We start from the raw sequence: 18480 nt of genomic DNA on the forward strand, positions 1-18480 counted from the left end.
CATGATTGTCTTTTTAATTCGTGTAAAATTGCCGTGTTGGCAAAAAAGCAGATAAATCAATGGCACTATCCAAACCAGCATAAACGCTCATCAAACTTTTGAAAACTACTGACAGTTAATTCCAAAGAATGCTAAGGTAGTCACAAACTGGTTGCTGTGTTGCGGAAAATCAGCTAAAATCAGTGCTGCCATCTCTTGCCAGCATGAATCCCCACATGTGTACTCATGGCAGGTTCATGGAGAGAAGTCACAAACTGGCTGCCAAGCAGCAGCAATCTGCTCTCAGGTATTTTCCAAAACAATCTAATTAATTAAGTTGAATTTGATTCCAACAATAAAATACTGGGAAGCTTCATATAAATATCAAATTCCCATTTTTAAAAAAAAAACTTGGCCAAATATGTTTGCTTTCCCATCCATAAGTGGCTGGAGCTGAGAGAAGCTCTGTCCTTGTGGCTAAACAGCCATCTTGTTCTTTGCCACCCTCCCCAGTCCTTATCTCTCCTCTGAACTGCCTGCCTCACCCCAGAGTTAGTTGAATTAGTGACCTTAACATGCACTCTGAATGAGAAGCACAAGGTTACCAGGGGAGCAGTCACTGAGAAACAAAGCTAACAGAGTACCCTACTCACTGCTCTGCCAAAATCTTCTTCACCCAGAGGCGGGTCAGCCTCCTGAGGCAGTGGTTCCCTTTACTTAGGACTGCATTTCAAGCATTTGCCAGGAGTAAACATGCCAGGTGGCTTCTAGGCGTGCAGAAGCAGGGAAGATTGATGATCCTCTCCTGGCTTTCAATTAATTGCTAATTATATGTAGTTCTACGAGGTCAGGCATTTTGTCTTGGTTAGCTGCTGTACCCGGGAAGTTCAATCTATGTTGGCTGAGGTTGTGGGTGATCCCCCAGCACAGGTCCCTTTCCCCGCAGGCTCAGCTTCCAATTCCAAATTCACTCTCAGGTTCTGGCGGAGAGGTTTGTGGATCCTCTCACCTTCTAAAGCTGCAGGTTTTCTAAAGTTGCAGATTTTCCAAATCTGTTGTGTGTACTGTTGGTTAAACTCCTTCATCTACACATCTTCCAGACATTTCTTAATGTTCTGGCTCCAAATTACACACTTTCTAACTTTTCAGTACAGCTATGGGTTTTATCTTATTTTTTTATTTCTTTTCTCATCCCAATGGTATTCAGTTAGTTGTACTAAAACACAAATCCAGCTATGGCAATTTGTCTGTAAGTTTCATACCTAGAAGAAGAGTTCTGATGTTTGAAGGCTAATAGAGTTATTGTGAGATGTACAAGATTTCAAAGAATGCTCGGTCCAGACACTTGAAATTTTAATGAAACTAAGAGATAAATTTCAAATTCTAGAATGGAAAAGACAAGGGTATTAGAGTTGATAAAAATTAAATTGGAAATACTTATATTATCATTGTAAATATGACCACAAAACAGAATGCTTGTTTCTTGTTTATACACATATAGGTGACAATATTTATTCTTAGTTTTGAACTTTGGGGATAGAATGTGGTTGTTAAAAGTATTTAGTGAAAATTAAAAATGGAATTGTGTACCTTCTAAGCCAGTGGAGAAGGAAAACCAAAACAACTGTCAAAGTAAAAAAAAAAAAAGGATAAAGATATTGTTACAGATATATTAAAAGAAAGCATAATTTATAAAAGTATGAAAACTGTATGCTCTTAAAATAATGCTAAATGAAAGTAAGCAGAATACACAACTAATATATCTACAAATATAGAACATATATTTCAAGCATGCTTACACATGCGATATATACATTTATATATGTATGTAGATATACATAGAAGTCCTATTTTAAATTTCCAAAACATGAAAATAACTGGAAGCAAAACACTACCAACAGAGTATTATGTGATTTTACTTTTATTTTGCTTTCACTATATTGTTACATTATATGTAATCAACTTGAATTGCTTTCATAATTTAAAAAAAAAAACTTTTCTTAGAGCTTGTAGGAGGAGACAATTTGCTGAAGAGAAGTAAGTTTCAAAACCAAAAACTGACAAGTTATAGAAAAACTATGATAAAGAAAGTGACTGAGTAATGTCAAGACCAAGATCATAAAGATTGTGGGGTCGTAAACAAACTGTGATGGACTAGATATCTGTGTCCCTTCCAGAAGACTCATGTTGCAATTCTGGCCCCAAAGTGATGGCATTAGGAAGTAGGGCCTTTGAGAGGACATGAGGTCTTTATGGTGCAGCCCCTCTGAATGGAATTAGCATCCTCTTTCTGCCACATGAGAATACACAGAAATTGACGGTGGCCCCATGACCTCAGACTTCCAACCTCCAGAACTGTGAGAAATAAATGTTTGTTGTTTAAACCACCCAGTCTATGGCAATTTGTTATAGCAGCCTGAACTAAGAACAAACAAAAATATTAAAGAGGAGGTACATAAAATTATATCTGACCAAGGTTTTCAAAATCTTGCCTAGAGAAATCTAAACTCATAAAGAAAATGTATCATTCTATATACAGTGACTCATAGCAGTGGATGGGCAGTTGGGTGGTTGCAAACATTATTTTACAACTTACTGATTAAGGACAGATAGAGGTTGCCATCTTGAACTTCGGCAATGGGTAGATTTTGTAGATTCCAGAGTAATTCTAAGTAATAGTCACTTGAAATGATCTAGAATTGGAACAGAAGTCTTTCTTTACATTCAGTCCTGTTATTGATGTGAGGGACATGAGCAATGGATGCAATTTTTCCAGTAAAGCAATACCTCACTATTAATCCAGGCCTTGGTGTCTTTTCTACTGGCCCACACCTGCTAAGCTTCTACCTGTGCTGACACTTTCTGTGACCTCAGTTCAACTGGTGGTCAGTGGTCCTATATTTTAACTACCAAAATCTGCCCTAATCAAAAAGTAAAACAGTTTATAGACTGAAGTTGAAAGAAAAGAATACCATCTGTTCTTAAGAATGCTTAAGAATCTAACTTTTGGTACAGGGTGTTTGTGTTGAGGTTTGTTGCTAGTAGAACTGTCAATATGTTCCAGTTCTTTAATAATTTCAAATAATTATCTGCCAAGATTTTCATGAACCATCAAATTTGTGAATAAATCTATAGCATAGGATAAGCAAAACAATCTGGTAAATTGTAACACACGATTTTTTGGGGCACTATTAGAGCCTTAAAATTCTATCAATAGTTTGCTAAAATAATTAGTTAATTGATCAACTCCTTTCCACACATCACTCTTCGATTTAAAACACTCCTCAGTGGGCCACACTAAAATTATAGGTGACTAGATGTCGTAAAACATTAGGATCACCTGGCATAGCAAAAGTTCAATATAAAAATCTCTAAAGTTTTGCATTGTATAACACTTTTGATAAAAAAGCAAGGATTTACCAATATTATTAATAATAACAGCAAGGAATGTGTATTATTATTTTGTACAATGTACTAATGTAATCATTTAACTAAATAATTTCTGTAAAGACCCTATTTAAAAAAAAAATAGGTGGGTGGGTGCTGGGGACTGAACCCAGAATATCACATATGCTAAGCTCAAACTCTACCACTGAGCTGTGCCCCAGCCCTTAATGAACCTGTTTCTAAATAAGGTTACATTTTAAGTTACTAGGGATTTGAGTTTCAACATTTGGGGTGGGGGCTGGGGTGGTGGGAGATAGATTTCAGCCCATATCAGTTGCTTTCTAATAAGTATTCTTCTTCTTTAAAATATTCAAGACTGTATTTAAATATGAAACATTGTCAGATAATATCCCCAAATACTTTTTTAAGAGTAGTTAAAGCATATATATACATCTCCCTAAGAATAAGAACCCATTAGCTATTAAGAAGGGAGAAGGGAAAGAGTGTGATCATGACATCTGAATTCCTGATTACTAGCTGGTTCTTTACCTTTTAAGATTCTACGAGCTGAGGTCTGCAAAATTATGTCTAGACCTTCAGAATATTCCCTTCTCCTAAACTAAGTCTTCAGCTAGGAAAGTTTCTCATTAACAACCTCACAAACATAATTATCTCAGCGCCTGAAATAGTTTGTACTGAAATTGAAGAAGATTAGGAGGAGGAGGAGACCATTAATGCCTTCCTCATTAAACTGATACAGCACAATTAACTATAAGCTTGCTTAATATTTTCTACTAAAGAGTAGATTGGGAATTATGATACATTCCTTACTACCTGGTGGGCTTTATTTACACCAAATAGAATGCCACTGTAATGTCTTAGCACTGAAAAAACAAAATCATGTCTTTGTAAAACTGTTCATTATATAACTCCTTTGCTGAAAAATTTGAGTACAAATTTAGAATTTACTATTCTAAAGGTGCTTAAATTATACTTAGCATGCTGAAGGGAAATCAAACCAATAAAGAATTATAACTAATTTACAAGAGAAAGAATTGCTGCATTCGGAATCTTCTCCTGTTTATATTACTCAAACTACATCAGTACTTCAGAACATTGTTTCATCTTGATTTTTCTTAAACAACAAGAAGCTACCCACAACTTAAGAAGACCAAATAGACTCTAGAAGTAGTTCACTCTATTTCTAGAATTGTTGTACAATGAAAGGATTTGCATTTCAAAGAGGAACTGCGGAATTTTACACATATCCACACATCAACCAAATGTTAAAATGATTCCCAATACAGTACAGAATTGAAGGGAACCAACAAAACACAGTGTTTTTATAGAGTGTTGAAAATAAGTTTGTGAGAAGTTGATAACTCTATGTAAAGGGTTGCACAGTCAATAAAATTGAAAGAGAGTCCAGTCATCCCCACTGAGAGATTCACACCACTTTGGGAACAAGGAGGCTTTGGAAAACTCTACAGCGAAGAAATCACTTATGTCTTCACCCCTGCCCATCCCCCCCCTTTCTCTCTCCCTGCTCCACTTAATCCTAGTGTTTTTGAAAATCATTTTTTTACAGAACCAATGTGCTTTTAAGACTTACTGAAGTCTCATATTGTAGAAAAAGAACAAGCCAGATGATTTTCATTTTTAAGCATCTTCTACGACTCATTTCAATCCAAATGTAAGCTGAATGTGGTCCCACTCCTGTTTTTTTCTGTCTGTGCATCAGTGGCTTTCTGATGGTTATGTACATTCTGCATTAAGATGGGAATCCTACCTTGACTAAAATTCAGTAGAGCTGGCACAAACTCTCCTAGAGATCTGCACTTTGAAGTCTTGGATCTCTCAATAACTTATCTGCTGTTCTAACAACTTCAGGCAAGGTCAACAGGAATATGTGACTTGATGTGTTTTCAGATCAGGGAGAAGAGCAGAGAGAGCCCAACCTAGCCTTCTCCTCTCCCTCTGTCCACGTCCTGCCTTGAACACTCAGGTCTGGACATGCACTTCCAACCGTAGCAACCACACTTCTCTCCACACCCTCATAAAAGACCTTCACCATCTCACCAAATTGTGACTTGAACTTCAGATTGCAGCAGAATTATCATTTCATCTAGGATGTGTCCTTATATCCCCCATTCTGAGTTAGAGCCCACCCTCACACCTCGTCTTATTCATTTACAAAGCACAAAGTTACTTCCCATTTTGACACTTGTCACATTTAATTATCGTGTATGCATGCTTCTCCCAAACCTATGACTTGATTTGGGTCACTGCTCACCACAGTGCTTGGCAAACAATATGTGCTCATAAAATGCCAATTGGATATAATTTTCTGTGAAATTCTGCCATAACTATAAACCGGCTCTAGAATTAAATTTGAGATACAGATCAGAATTGTCAGTGGGCTGCCTCAGGCTGGCCCTTTTCTCTACCTTCATACTCATTTTTCTCATTGTCTCCCTATGTAATAATATATGGTATAAATGTACTATTTCACAAACCTTTGTTGGGCGAGTCCATGTACAAATGGTGAATAAAGTATCTGAATTAGGAAGGAAGAGGCTTAGCAGGCATAAGAAGTAAGTTTCAGATGCTTTAGAAAAGAAATCTCAAAACTTGTATCAGTATCAGAGTTAGAGTGAAGGGAAGGCCAAATGGTAGATGCTTCCGGAACTGTCCTGCAAGGCCAGGTGTGTCTTCAACTCTCCACATGGAGATGGAGTGATTGTAGTAGCAATGTCAGGCACAGATGTGAGCAGAGCAGCTTATATCTTAATGGAAAAGTTCATGTCACCTTCAAAGCTTAGCCTTTTCTGGCTGTCCCCTAGGCATGTGAGAAATAGAGAATGAGCAAATTAAGCATCAAATAAAGGTCCACCCTAGGTACTTAGGTCAATGGTAACTCCTTTGATAGTCTGGTGGGAAAGTAGAATTGTTAAGAGATAAGTAGGCACCTGTGAGATTTTGAGGACTACTAATTTTGAGATAGAAAGATATAAACCATGTTGAAATAAATAACACTGTTTTGCCCACACAGCATCGCTCGTTATTTTTTAACCCAAACACAGTATTAGCAAGAGGGAAGGAAAGGAAAGAATATGATGTCTGAGATGGTTTACATGAATGAAGAGGTCAGTATGTGGAAAGTATAAATATTGAGAACCATGAATAAAATCAGTGTTTGTGTGAAGGGTGAAAAGTATACACATTATCAGATCGAGAGTTTAGAGGGAAGGGGGCATGTTGATAGATTGTGAAGATATTTAAAAATATGGAGAGGTATATAAATAGATAAAAAGATGTATAAGGGGCTGAGGCTGGGGCTCAGTGGTAGAACGCTTGCCTAGCATGTGTGAGGCACAGGGTTTGATTCTCAGCACCACATATAAATAAGTGAATAAAATAAAGGTCCATACATCTAAAAAATGCTTAAAAAACAATATAGGAAACTCTTTTTTTAAAAAAGATGTATAATGTCAAGCCAGGGTCACAGCAAGCCATTTCCCATTTAACAGACAAAAAAGAAAATTACATTGGGGGAGGGGAGTTAAATTGCTAAGTAGCACAGATTATAGCTTTCCCAGGATGCCTAAAGATATTATGACAAAACAGGGTGTCCTGACTTTCCTACTTGCATATTCAGAGTGAGTGATGATGAGTTCTTTCCCAGTCCAACATCCAACATGTGCTCTGCTGGAGCCTGCTCCACATCATGGCACCAAATCCATCTCTTCAGAGAAATCCAGCTCAATGTTACAGAAGCCTTTCCCTCTGTAAGTTCTAAGGGTCTTGAAATTAGAATATGCTACCAACTATGACTACAGTTACACACAACACCTAGGAAAGGCCCCAGTGAAGGATATGATAATGATGAAGTCATCATCTATTAATACCAATAAGTTTAAATTCTGGGATAGACCATGGTGGCAAATTTTTTGTAAGCAGAAAATTTTGTTAATTTCTAGTAAGAGCTCTTTAGAGTAGGCTACATTTTATTTTTTCTTCAACAAACTGGAACAGGAGACATAACAGTAAATCAGGAAAAAGCAGTTTATTTAGAAATGTATTCTGTATCTTAGCAAGAAATTCATCAGTAAGGGGATACGTTGATTAAAAGTCTGCATTACCTTTCTTGATCTTCAACTAAGCAGGAGTAGATTTGTTTCCTAATCTTCCAATTCCCAGAAATGGGGAAAGCAAAATATTTTAAAAAGAAGATTCTAATTATATTTTTTTTTATTATAGCTAAGTATTTAAGTCATAGAAATAGCCGAGGCAATAGCCTTTTTTTTTTTCCCTGTGGGTTTTTTTACCTTTTTCTTCTCTACAAAACCCAGAAAGATGAAACTAATTCTAGCCCGTTGCCCTCCAAAATAAAAACCAGGTGCTACTCTGGGCACCTTTGGTTGTGACTGATGCCATTAGAATCACCTACGGAGTTTTGAACAAACTACAGGTGCCATGGGCCCTTCCTCAAAGATTCTAATCTGATCCGTCTGGTAGGCGGGAGGGAGTAGTGGCATAGTTTTACAGTAGGTGGATTAATAATCATCCTAAACAAGTGGAGTGTTTTCACTTTCAGATAAGAAGAAGGTGAAGAGCTGTGCAGGGTGGCGCATACCTAGAATCCCAGTGGCTCAGGAGGCTGAGTCAGGAGGATCTCAAATTCAAAGCCCATTTCAGCAATTTAGTGAGTCCCTAAGCAATTTAGCAAGACCCTGTCTCAAAAGTTTCAAAATAAAAAATAAAAATGGCTGTGAATGTGGCTCAGAAGTTAAGCACCCCTGGTATATTAAGAGAGAGAGAGAGAGAGAGAGAGAGAGAGAGAGAGGTGGGAGTGGGGGGACAGACACTGAGAGTTCAAAAGACCTATCTTCAGAAGCCCACTGCCTAGCAGCACTCTTGCCTAATACCAATGTGCCCAGGGAGGCAGCATGGCGGGTTCTCTCTCCTCCTCCTTCTTTCATCCTTCAAGGCCCCTTCACACTCCTGGAGAAATTCTAGCTGGGATGCATTGTCCTGAGGAGCAAAACCTTGGGAACAGCAAACAACCAGAGCATAGAAATACTGGAAAGAGAGAAGCCTCCTAATTCAGCAGCGATTAACCATCCCATGCAGCTCATTAAGAGATGTGTTTACCTATTAAGTTTAGATAATTATTATCAAAACTTGAGATGTATTTATGTATATCAGTGTGACCAATTGTGCTCCAACATAATTAGAGATAACTCAATCAAGAAAAAAAATACACTTAGAGATTTATGTATCAGTAGTATTCATATATTAACATCTACATTTCTAAATATATTCACTTTTGAACTCAGTCTGGCAGAGAGCCTGATTAGTAAAAGACCTCTAAGTATGAATGAACTTTATAAAAGGGTTCTTTGGGGATAGTAAAGATACAATTTCAAGAGAAATGGAGCAGTGGATATATTGTAATGTTAAAGCCTTTTTTGAACATTTTTCCCCACTAAATGTTGATACCCACCCCTAGAGTTCCATTCTCATAGACAGTATTTTGCTGTTCACATATGGTACAATTTCTTTTTCTAGTCAGCATAATGGACATTCGGATTACTTCCTGTTTTTGGTTATTGAAAAAGTGGCTATAAATATTTTTTCATATATCTGCTTGTGCTCCTGTTGAGAACTTCTTTAAAGAATACACCTGAGGGTGGAATGCCTGCATCTGGGGCTGTACACAGATTCAATTTCATCAGATAATCGCGAACTCCTGGGTACTTGATACCATCTGAGTGTGAGCATCTCGCCTACTGGCCAACACTTGATATTGATGCTCTACTTTTTAAAATTTACAAATTCAGTTGAGTTACATGTGCTTCCTTTGTTACTAAAGAAGTTGAGCACCCTTTCATATATTTCATTTGGATTTCTTCTTATGTTAAGTACTTATTTCAATCTTCTATCCATTGTTCTGTTGGGTAGTTTCTCATTTTCCTATTGGAGTTCCTTATATATTCTAAATATTCATTCTCCTCAGTTATATATTTTCTAGAATGTATCCACCCCACTTTAGGTCCTTGTGTGGTTTCATTGCTACAAGTACCTTTAGATAAAACAGAAGCTTTGAAACTTTTAATCTATTTTAATTTAGTAATCCTTTCTCTATGGTTAGTAGTTTGAGTCTGTTAAAAATAAAAATACTTCCACAATCATGAAGATATCTTTGGATATTAACTATGAAAGCTTTGTAACTTTGGCTTTCACATTCAGGTCTTTCACTCACTTGGAATTGACATTCTTATTTATGTTTTATACAGCACATGTTCATACATAGTTGCACCCATATTTGCGACTCTCTCTTCTGTTCCTTCTTGAATCTCCAACTTTCTCTCTTGCAACACTTTCCTTTTACTTAAAGCACATTATTTGGGGTTTCCTTTAGAGAAGTCTAGTGGTTAAAAATTTTCTTCATTTCCTCTTTATTGGTAAATTTCTTTATTATCCTATCATTCTGGAAAGACATTTTTAGCCAGTTTCCACAATTTTAGAGTGATGGTTACTCTCTAGGAACAACACTCCATTGTCTTTCAACTTAACTTTATTAGTGATGAGAAGTTAGTATCTTTCAGTCTCTGTCTTGTTTGAGGGCAACCACTCTTTGCTCAATGCCTGCTTTTTAAAATCACTCCTTTATGTTTGGTGCTTTGTCTAAGTACTGATTTTATTTAATCTACTTTGGATTTTTTTTGGGGGGGAGGTTCTTGATGTTAGGAGTTTTACCAGTTCTTAAAAAGTTTTCTGCTCTTGTCTTTCCCTATGCTGCCTCTGCTGTCCTGTTTTTCCTCCTGCTGATGCTCCATTAAAACACTGAAGACCTTTGAGTTCTGTGTTTCCTCTCTTGACCTCTCTCTGCTAAATCATGTATGCTTTTTTTTAAGTTTTCAATTACTTTTCAGTTTACTATTTTTTGCTTCAGTTGTATTACAATGTTTACCTCTTTCACTGAACTTCAATTTTAAGAAAAACTTTTTTAATTTTATTGCTTTTATTTCTAGAAGTCCTATTTGCTTTTTAAATCAAGCAGATTGGATCATTTCAATAGAATTTCCACTTAGTTTGTTATCAAATAGATTTGACTACTCATATTATCTGAAATTTATCTTGTTTTTCTTTAAACATATTAAACATAGATATTTTATATTAAGCTCCTGAAAAGTCTTCAAGGGTCCTTTTCTGCTGTTTTTTGCTTCCTTATGTACTTGGTTATTATTGTGGGACACATTTGAAACTTGTGAAACAAACATTTGAAACTTAAAGTGGGTTCCTTTAAGATCTACATTTGTTCTGTCAGAAGCCTGGGAAAACTTTGTTAGCAATCATTTTAACTGAAATTTTGGATCTTAAAGGCAACATAAATTTAGGCTGAAAAGTATAGATTCAAGTTGATGTTTCCAAATGCTCATTAATGATATTTCCCAGTCCTCTCAGTCCCATAATCTGAGATAGCCGATTTATCTTGAAGTCACACTTGAGAGTGGCAGAAGTGATTTCTGGGTCACTTCAGCTTTATGAAGAAGGATTTTAAATTAGACCCCCTATCTACACAGGACTCGAATTTTGCCTTTTTTTTTCCCCCAGACCTTTAAAAGGACTTCAAAATACAGCAGATTAAGTTCATAGGCCCAGCAAAAGCCCTCATGTGAAAGCCAATCTCACTGTTCTTTTTATTTCTTTGGTTTCCTTCCTTGATGAATTTTCTAACCTGAGAAGCCCTTGTTCTGTAACTCATAGTTTATTAAGAATCTTGAATATTTAAAAATTTTGAATCTTTATCCAGCATTGCCCTGTCTCAAACAGGGTCTTATCCAGGTACCTACTCCATAATATTACTGGAAAAGATGTCTTAAATGAATTTCTAATATTTTTAAGCTATTATTCTGCCATTCTCTATTTTCATTTGAATTATTCTGTTCTATCATACTTACCCAAGTTAAGCAAGTGAAAATTTGAACTAGTTTCATAGACAAAAGTATTTTGGGGGGCTAAGTATTCAGTAGACATTATGTATCTCAACATTCCCTTATTCCCAGTGAAATTTGGTTTGCCACTTTCTGAATTTGTATCACTCTTCTTGAACATTTTTCTCAATATGCATTTTATAAATGACTTGAAACATCTCCTTTTTCAGACTCCTTTACCAATTAATTAGACTAAATCTCTTGAGACTACACTTGTATTCCTCTTAATGATTAAATGTGGTGAATACTCATGCAATATTCTGACCTGATCTCATTTTTAAGGGCATAAGACTTCCAGAGATCTATTTTTATGTCTTTTACAATCTTGCTTCTAATATGTTCCAAAATCCATTTGGAATAAGCACGTCCTTAAAGTCCTCCTAACATCTTAAACCATAGATGTTGCGGGCCAACCATGGGCTATGTGTGTGAACTATGAGCATTTGAGCATATGGGAGGACTGGCCTGATGTTGCGTGCTCTTTGGGGTGTGCAACACACGTGGGCACTTTCCTCTCACTCTGCCTTTGATCCCACTCAGCACCTGAGATGGGAATGACCTTCCAAGATATCAATCTGCTGACCACAAGACATCAATCCCCTGAAACCTGACCCTTTGCCTTATTTGGAAAGAACATTCCATTGAATGTTCTTCCTCTGTGTCCTCCTCTATAAAAATAAAGAATCCAGGTGCAAACTCTGTCTTTCCAAGGGACTCCTAAGGTCAAAAGCCATCACTGGACCCCCAGAAAAAGGTACTTTCTGTGTCTGTGCAATTATTTCGTGCCAACCAAATCCACCTGGAGTGACCCTGACTGATTTAGTCACCATGTCGCGGCACATAGATTTATAGGAAGATTGATTCACTCAATTAAAAACCCAAGTCTATGTTTGTGGAAATGCTAAATCAGATGAGGCAAGTATTCTTTTAGTCATTAAAATTGATTGATTCTGCTAAGTTCTAGTTGATATTGTATTTAAAAAAAATACAAATTTGAAGTTTGCTGAACACTCCATTTAAATCCTGTAATTACATTCAGTGTCACCAATAGCAGTAGTAGTCAAGTGTTTGATTATGGGAACTTGGACTGAGGAAAACACTCAGATGCCCTCAAATTATAATAATATGAAAACAAGACCTAACTCAGAGTCAAACTAGAAACAAAAGTAGTTTGGATGTAGAACGTTTTGTAAACACTCATTTCATGCCATCCTTGATTTAAAAGCAACAATTACTAATTGAAAAAGAAGGTCGATTTGGGTAGCCCTTTTGTGCTATACTTTCAGGCATCAGGAATAAAATATCTACTCTATCCAGAGGCATAACCTTTCTATGTCCAAATCAGTCGTCTCTGTTCCTCAGAACTCGGTATACTTTCCTGTCTTCCTGAAAGGGTGGATGTTCTAAAGGTTCAGGGTCCCTAATCTTTGTAGGCCCTTGCAGGCCCCTTGTACACATACGCCCCCTGTACACACAAGACAGAAAGAATGTGGCAGCCAGACACTTAGATATAAGTGTTAAAACTTTTGGTGTTTTTTTCATTTTATCCCTTTTCTCGGCTGCACCTTTCTTATTTTGAAACCTAGTAACACAGCAACATAATAGGAGGAAAAGAGAATAGCCTGGCCTTTGGATTCCTTCTGAAGGTAAACAAATCCATCCTGAAGGTAAACACAAATAGTAGTTAGGGTGAAGGGCTGCACCCTTCTGAATTGGTCTGTTGATACCAAATGCATTCCTCCTGAAGGACGAGGTCACATGTCCTACATAAAGCAATGGCATTTAGAGAACATATTTAATTGTTGGGATTAGAGGCTGGACCTGGAGACCTGTTAGTTTTGTTAGATCAAACAAACTGAGCACTCAGAGGCTCCATGAATGGGCCTGAGTGAATCTCTTTGATTTGGCTCATCAGGAGACATGGCAGGATTCTGGTGCATCTTTATCATGCCTGTGAAGTTGATGCCAAGCAAAAAGCCTCATTACTTTATTTCTATTCCCAAAATCAATGTGGATATATATATATATATATATATATATATATATATATATGTGTGTGTGTGTATATGTGTGTGTGTGTATATGTGTGTGTGTGTATGTGTGTGTGTGTGTATATGTGTGTGTGTGTATGTGTGTGTGTGTATATTAGTTTTTGCCTGAAAACCATCTATTTTCTTCTATTTGCTTTTCCCTACTAGTGCCCTGAAACTAAATTCTGCCCTCACAGATTGAACTGCCTTTTGCAGTTGTCCACTGTTTTTTGCTAGCATTTCTGACACAGGGTCTTTAAATGTAGTTGTCAAGACCGACTCCAGCTTCTTCCTAATGAAGCAGAACACCCACACAAAAATAAAATGCTCATGTTTCCCACACCTCCCAAGTTCAACAAAAGTATGCGCAAAAAGTGTCAGAACATTAATTTGATTAATCAGATCATTTTATTTTGTGTCACTTGTATTAAAATGCAATGTGTTGCTAGTTATTTTCTCCTCTGAATGGCAGTCGAGGTAAAAATGCTTCCTAGGATGAATAGGAATTATTTGGCAAGAGTTTCAGTGTTACCATCCCAACACTTAAGAATGGAAAGTCAATTTTTCAGGACATTTTTCCAATACTCTTTTAATCTAAGAAATATTTATGAAAATTATAAATAGCTCTTTTTTGACATTCTTATTGACATTAAACTTGGAGAAGTAAAATATTCTGAGAATAAGGTGTTAATCCTCATATAAAATAGATTTCTGAGAATCGGATTTATGGATCAATTTCATAGCCTCATTTACCAGGTCTTCAAGCTGGTTCCTACAAACACATGCATCTCTCTGGTTATTTAGGAATTACACAAAGGCTTTTGATGAGTGGAAGTTGAATAAGCCACAATTATTTTTACAAATGTTTTGGGAATCTTAATCACTAAGGAGTTATTATAGACATTAAAAACGTAGTCTTTCCTGGGCCCATTTCTTCTTGTTTCTCATTCTATAAGACTCTTTAGACAGGTTTATTAGTTCCCCAAGACTGCAGGGACAAAGTACCACAAAACTGCAGTGATAAAGTAGCATAAATCTAAAGGTTTAAAACAACAGAAATCATCTCAGTTTTAAAGGTTAAAATTCCAGAATCACAACATCCACAGTTTTGTGCATCGTGGGAGCTTCAAGGGAGAATATTCTGTTCCATGCCTCTCTCCACTTGTGGTGGTTGCTGGCAATACCCGATGTTCCCTGGCTTGTAGATGCAGTTCTCATGTCTCTGCCTCTGTCTTTACATGGTATTCTCTCCAGTGTCTGTGTCCAAATTTCCTATTCTTAAAGGGAGACCATCCATTGGAAAACCCACTATGATCTATCAAATCATCATCTTATCTTAGTTTGACAACATCCACAAAGACTCTGTTTCCAAAAAGATTTGCATTCTGAAATTCCTAGTGAATATGAATTTTGTGAAAACTATTCAATTCAGTAAGTGCAATTTCACTTTCAGAAGCAAAGAGAAGAATACAGAGAGCACTGAGCTGGAGGACCCACAACTAAGCACCAATCTCTCTCCACGTGCTCAGAAGCTGCCTTATCCTGATGGACTTGGGCAGCTCCTTTTTTGTTCTGTTTTCAAACTCAAGTATCCTTCTACAAACACTCTCTTCATATCATTTCGGCTCTGTATTCTTTCCTCATTTTTGAACATATCCCTGCTTCATGGATTTCTAAATCCATAGTTCTCATTCACCAAATCTCCCAAAATGACGGCAAAGAAAACCACTGCATAGCTTGCCACTATAGCATGTGATAAAATCTAAGGGAACTTCAAAGCAATGGGGGTGCTTGTTATCTTACTGTATTATTTTTATTTACATTCATTCATCAGAATCCATGCGGGATTGTTTCCAGGACCTCTCACAGATACCCAAATTTTCTGATGCTCATATTCATTAAATAGAATGGCATAATATTTGCATATAATTTATATATATCCTTTCATTCACTTTTTTAGATTTTGCTTAATCTTTTAATTTTGTTATATATGACAATAGAATGCATTACAGTTCATATTACATATACAGAGCACAATTTTCATCTCTCTAGTTGTACAAAAAGTAGAGACACATACTTTGTGTCTTCATATAAGTACTTAGAGTAATGATGTCCACCTCATTCCACTGTCTTTCCTACCCCTATGCCTCCTCCCTTCCCCCCCCCACCCCCTTTCCCCTTTGCCCTATCTAGAGTTCATTTAATCCTCCCACTGACCTCCTCACCATATTATGGATCAGGATTCTTAAATTAGAGAAATCATTCGGCAATTGTTTTTGGGGGATTGGCTAATTTCACTTAGCAAGATATTCTCCAACTCCATCCATTTACCTGCAAATGCCATGAATTTATTCTCTTTTAATGCTGAGTAATATTCCATAGTGTGTATGTATGTGTGTATATATTACATTATCTTCATTCTTTCATCTACTGAAGGGAATCTAGTTTGGCTCTACAGTTTAGCTTTTGTGAATTGTGCTGCTATAAACATTGATGTGGCTGTGTCCTTGTAGTATGCCGTTTTTAAGTCCTTTGGGTATAAACCGAGGAGTGGGATAGCTGGGTCAAATGGTGGTTCCATTTCAAATTTTCCAAGGTTTCTCCATACTGCCTTCCAGATTGGCTGCACCAATTTGTAGTCCCATCAGCAGTGTATGAGTGTGCCTTTTCCCCACATCCTCATCAACAATAATTCTTGTTTGTATTTGTAATAGCTGCCATTCTGACTGGAGTGAGATGAAATCTTAAGTGTAGTTTTGATTTGCATTTCTCTAATTGCTAGAGCTATTGAACATTGTTTTTTCATATATTTGTTGATTGAGAAGTGTCTGAGAAGTGTCTGTTCAGTTCCTTCGCCCATTTATTGATTGGGCTATTTGTTTTTTTGGTGTTAAGATTTTTGAGTTCTTTATATATTCTAGAGATTATTGCTCTATAAGAATTTGTTTCCAAATAGTAGGCTCTCTATTCACCTATTTCTTTTGCTAAGAGAAGCTTTTCAGTTTGAATCCATCCCATTTATTGATTCTTGATATTAATTCTTGTGCTATAGGAGTCTTATTAAGGAAGTTGGGGCCTAATCCCACATGATGGAAATTTAGGCTACTTTTTCTTCTCATAGACACAAGGTCTCTGGTTTAATTCCTAGGTCCTTGATCCACTTTGAGTTTTGTGCATGGTGAGAGATAGGTGTTTAATTTCATTTTGTTGCATATGGATTTCCAGTTTTCCCAGAACCATTTGTTGAAGAGGCTCTTTTTTCTCCAATGCATGCTTTTGGCTCCTCTGTCTAATATAAGATAATTGTAATTTTGTGGGTTATTCTCTGCATCCTCTATTCTGCACCATTGGTCTACCAGTCTGTTTTGGTGCCAATACCATGCTGTTTTTGTTACTATTTTTCTGTAGTATAGTTTAAGGTCTGGTATAGTGATGCCTCCTGCTTCACTCTTCCTGCTAAGGATTGCTTTAGCTATTCTGGGTCTCTTATTTTTCCAGATGAATTTAATGATTGCTTTTTCTATTTCTATGAGGAATGCTATTGGGCTTTTGATGAGAATTGCATTAAATCTGTATAGTGCTTTTGGTAGAAGGGTCATTCTGACAATATTAATTCTGCCTATCCAAGAACAAGGTAGATCTTTTCATCTTCTAAGGTCTTCTTTAATTTATTTCTTTAGTGTTCTGTAGTTTTCATTGTAGAGGTCTTTTACCTCTTTTATTCAGTTGATTCCCAAGTATTTTTTTATGCTATTGTAAATGGGGTAGTTTTTCTCATTTACCTTTCAGAGAATTTGTTTCTGATATATAGAAATACCTTTGATTTATGGGTGTTGATTTTATATCCTGCTACTTTGCTGAATTCATTCACTAGTTCTAGAAGTTTTCTGGTGGAATTTTTCGGCTCTTCTAGGTATAGAATCATGTCATCACCAAATAGTGCTAATTTGAGTTCTTCTTTGCCTATCCACATCCCTTTAATTTCTTTCATCTGTCTAGTTGCTCTGGCCAGTGTTTCAAGAACAGTGTTAAATAGAAGTGGTAAAAAAAAAAAAAAAAAGGGCATCCCTATCTTGTTCCGGTTTTTAGAGGGAATGCTGTCAATTTTTCTCCATTTAGAATGATGTTGCCCTGGGGCTTAGCATAGATAGCTTTTAGGATGTTGAGATATGTTCCTGCTAACCCTAATTTTTCTAGTGCTTTTAACATGAAGGGGTGCTGTATTGTGTCGAATACCTTTTCTGCATCTATTGAGAAGATCATATAGTTCTTATCTTTAAGCCTATTGATGTGATGAATTACATTTATTGATTTCCATATGTTGAACCAAACTTGCATCCCTGGAATGAACCCCACTTGATTGTGGTGTACTATCTTTTTGATATGTTTTTGTATTTTATTTGTGAGAATTGTATTGAGAATTTTTGCATCTGTGTTCATCAGAGATATTGGTCTGAAGCTTTCTTTTTTTGATGTGTCTTTGCCTGGTTTTGGAATCAGGGTGATGTTGGCCTCATAGAATGAGTTTGGAAGTGCTCCCTCTTTTTCTATTCCTGAAATAAATTGAAAAGTATTGGCATTACTACTTCATTAAAGGTCTTGTAGAACTCAACTGTGTATCCATCCAGTCGTGGTCTTTTCTTGGTTGGTAGGCTTCTGATAACATCTTCTATTTCATTGCTTGAAACTGATCTGTTTAAATTGTGTATATCATCCTGATTCAATTTAAGCAAATCATATGACTCTAGAAATTTGTCGATGCCTTCAATATTTTTTATTCTATTGGAATACAAGTTTTCAAAATAATTTCTAATTATCTTATGCATTTCTGTAGTGTCTTCTGTGATATTTCCTCTTTCGTACATATATTAGTGATTTGAGTTTTCTTTTTCTTCATTAGCGTGACTAAGGGGCTGTCAATTTTATTTTTTCAAGGAACCAACTTTTTGTTTTATCAATTTTTTCATTGTTTCTTTTGTTTCAATTTCATTGATTTCAGCTCTGATTTTAATTATTTCCTGTCTTCTGCTTTTGGTATAGATTTGTTCTTTTTCTAGGGCTTTGAGATGTAATGTTAAGTCATT

The 18480-nt window shown here is 36.4% G+C and overlaps 1 pseudogene; it reads left to right on the top strand.

Annotated features, from left to right (window-relative positions):
• Positions 1-203: 203 nt before the first annotated feature.
• The window catches only part of LOC124075845 (ankyrin repeat domain-containing protein 49-like), a 139120-nt pseudogene continuing 120843 nt past the window's right edge, over positions 204-18480 (top strand).

Source organism: Marmota monax, unplaced genomic scaffold (assembly GCF_021218885.2).
Source record: "Marmota monax isolate L192 unplaced genomic scaffold, Marmota_monax_Labrador192_F-V1.1 WCK01_AAM20220418_F8-fsc00088, whole genome shotgun sequence".
Lineage (NCBI taxonomy): Eukaryota > Metazoa > Chordata > Mammalia > Rodentia > Sciuridae > Marmota > Marmota monax.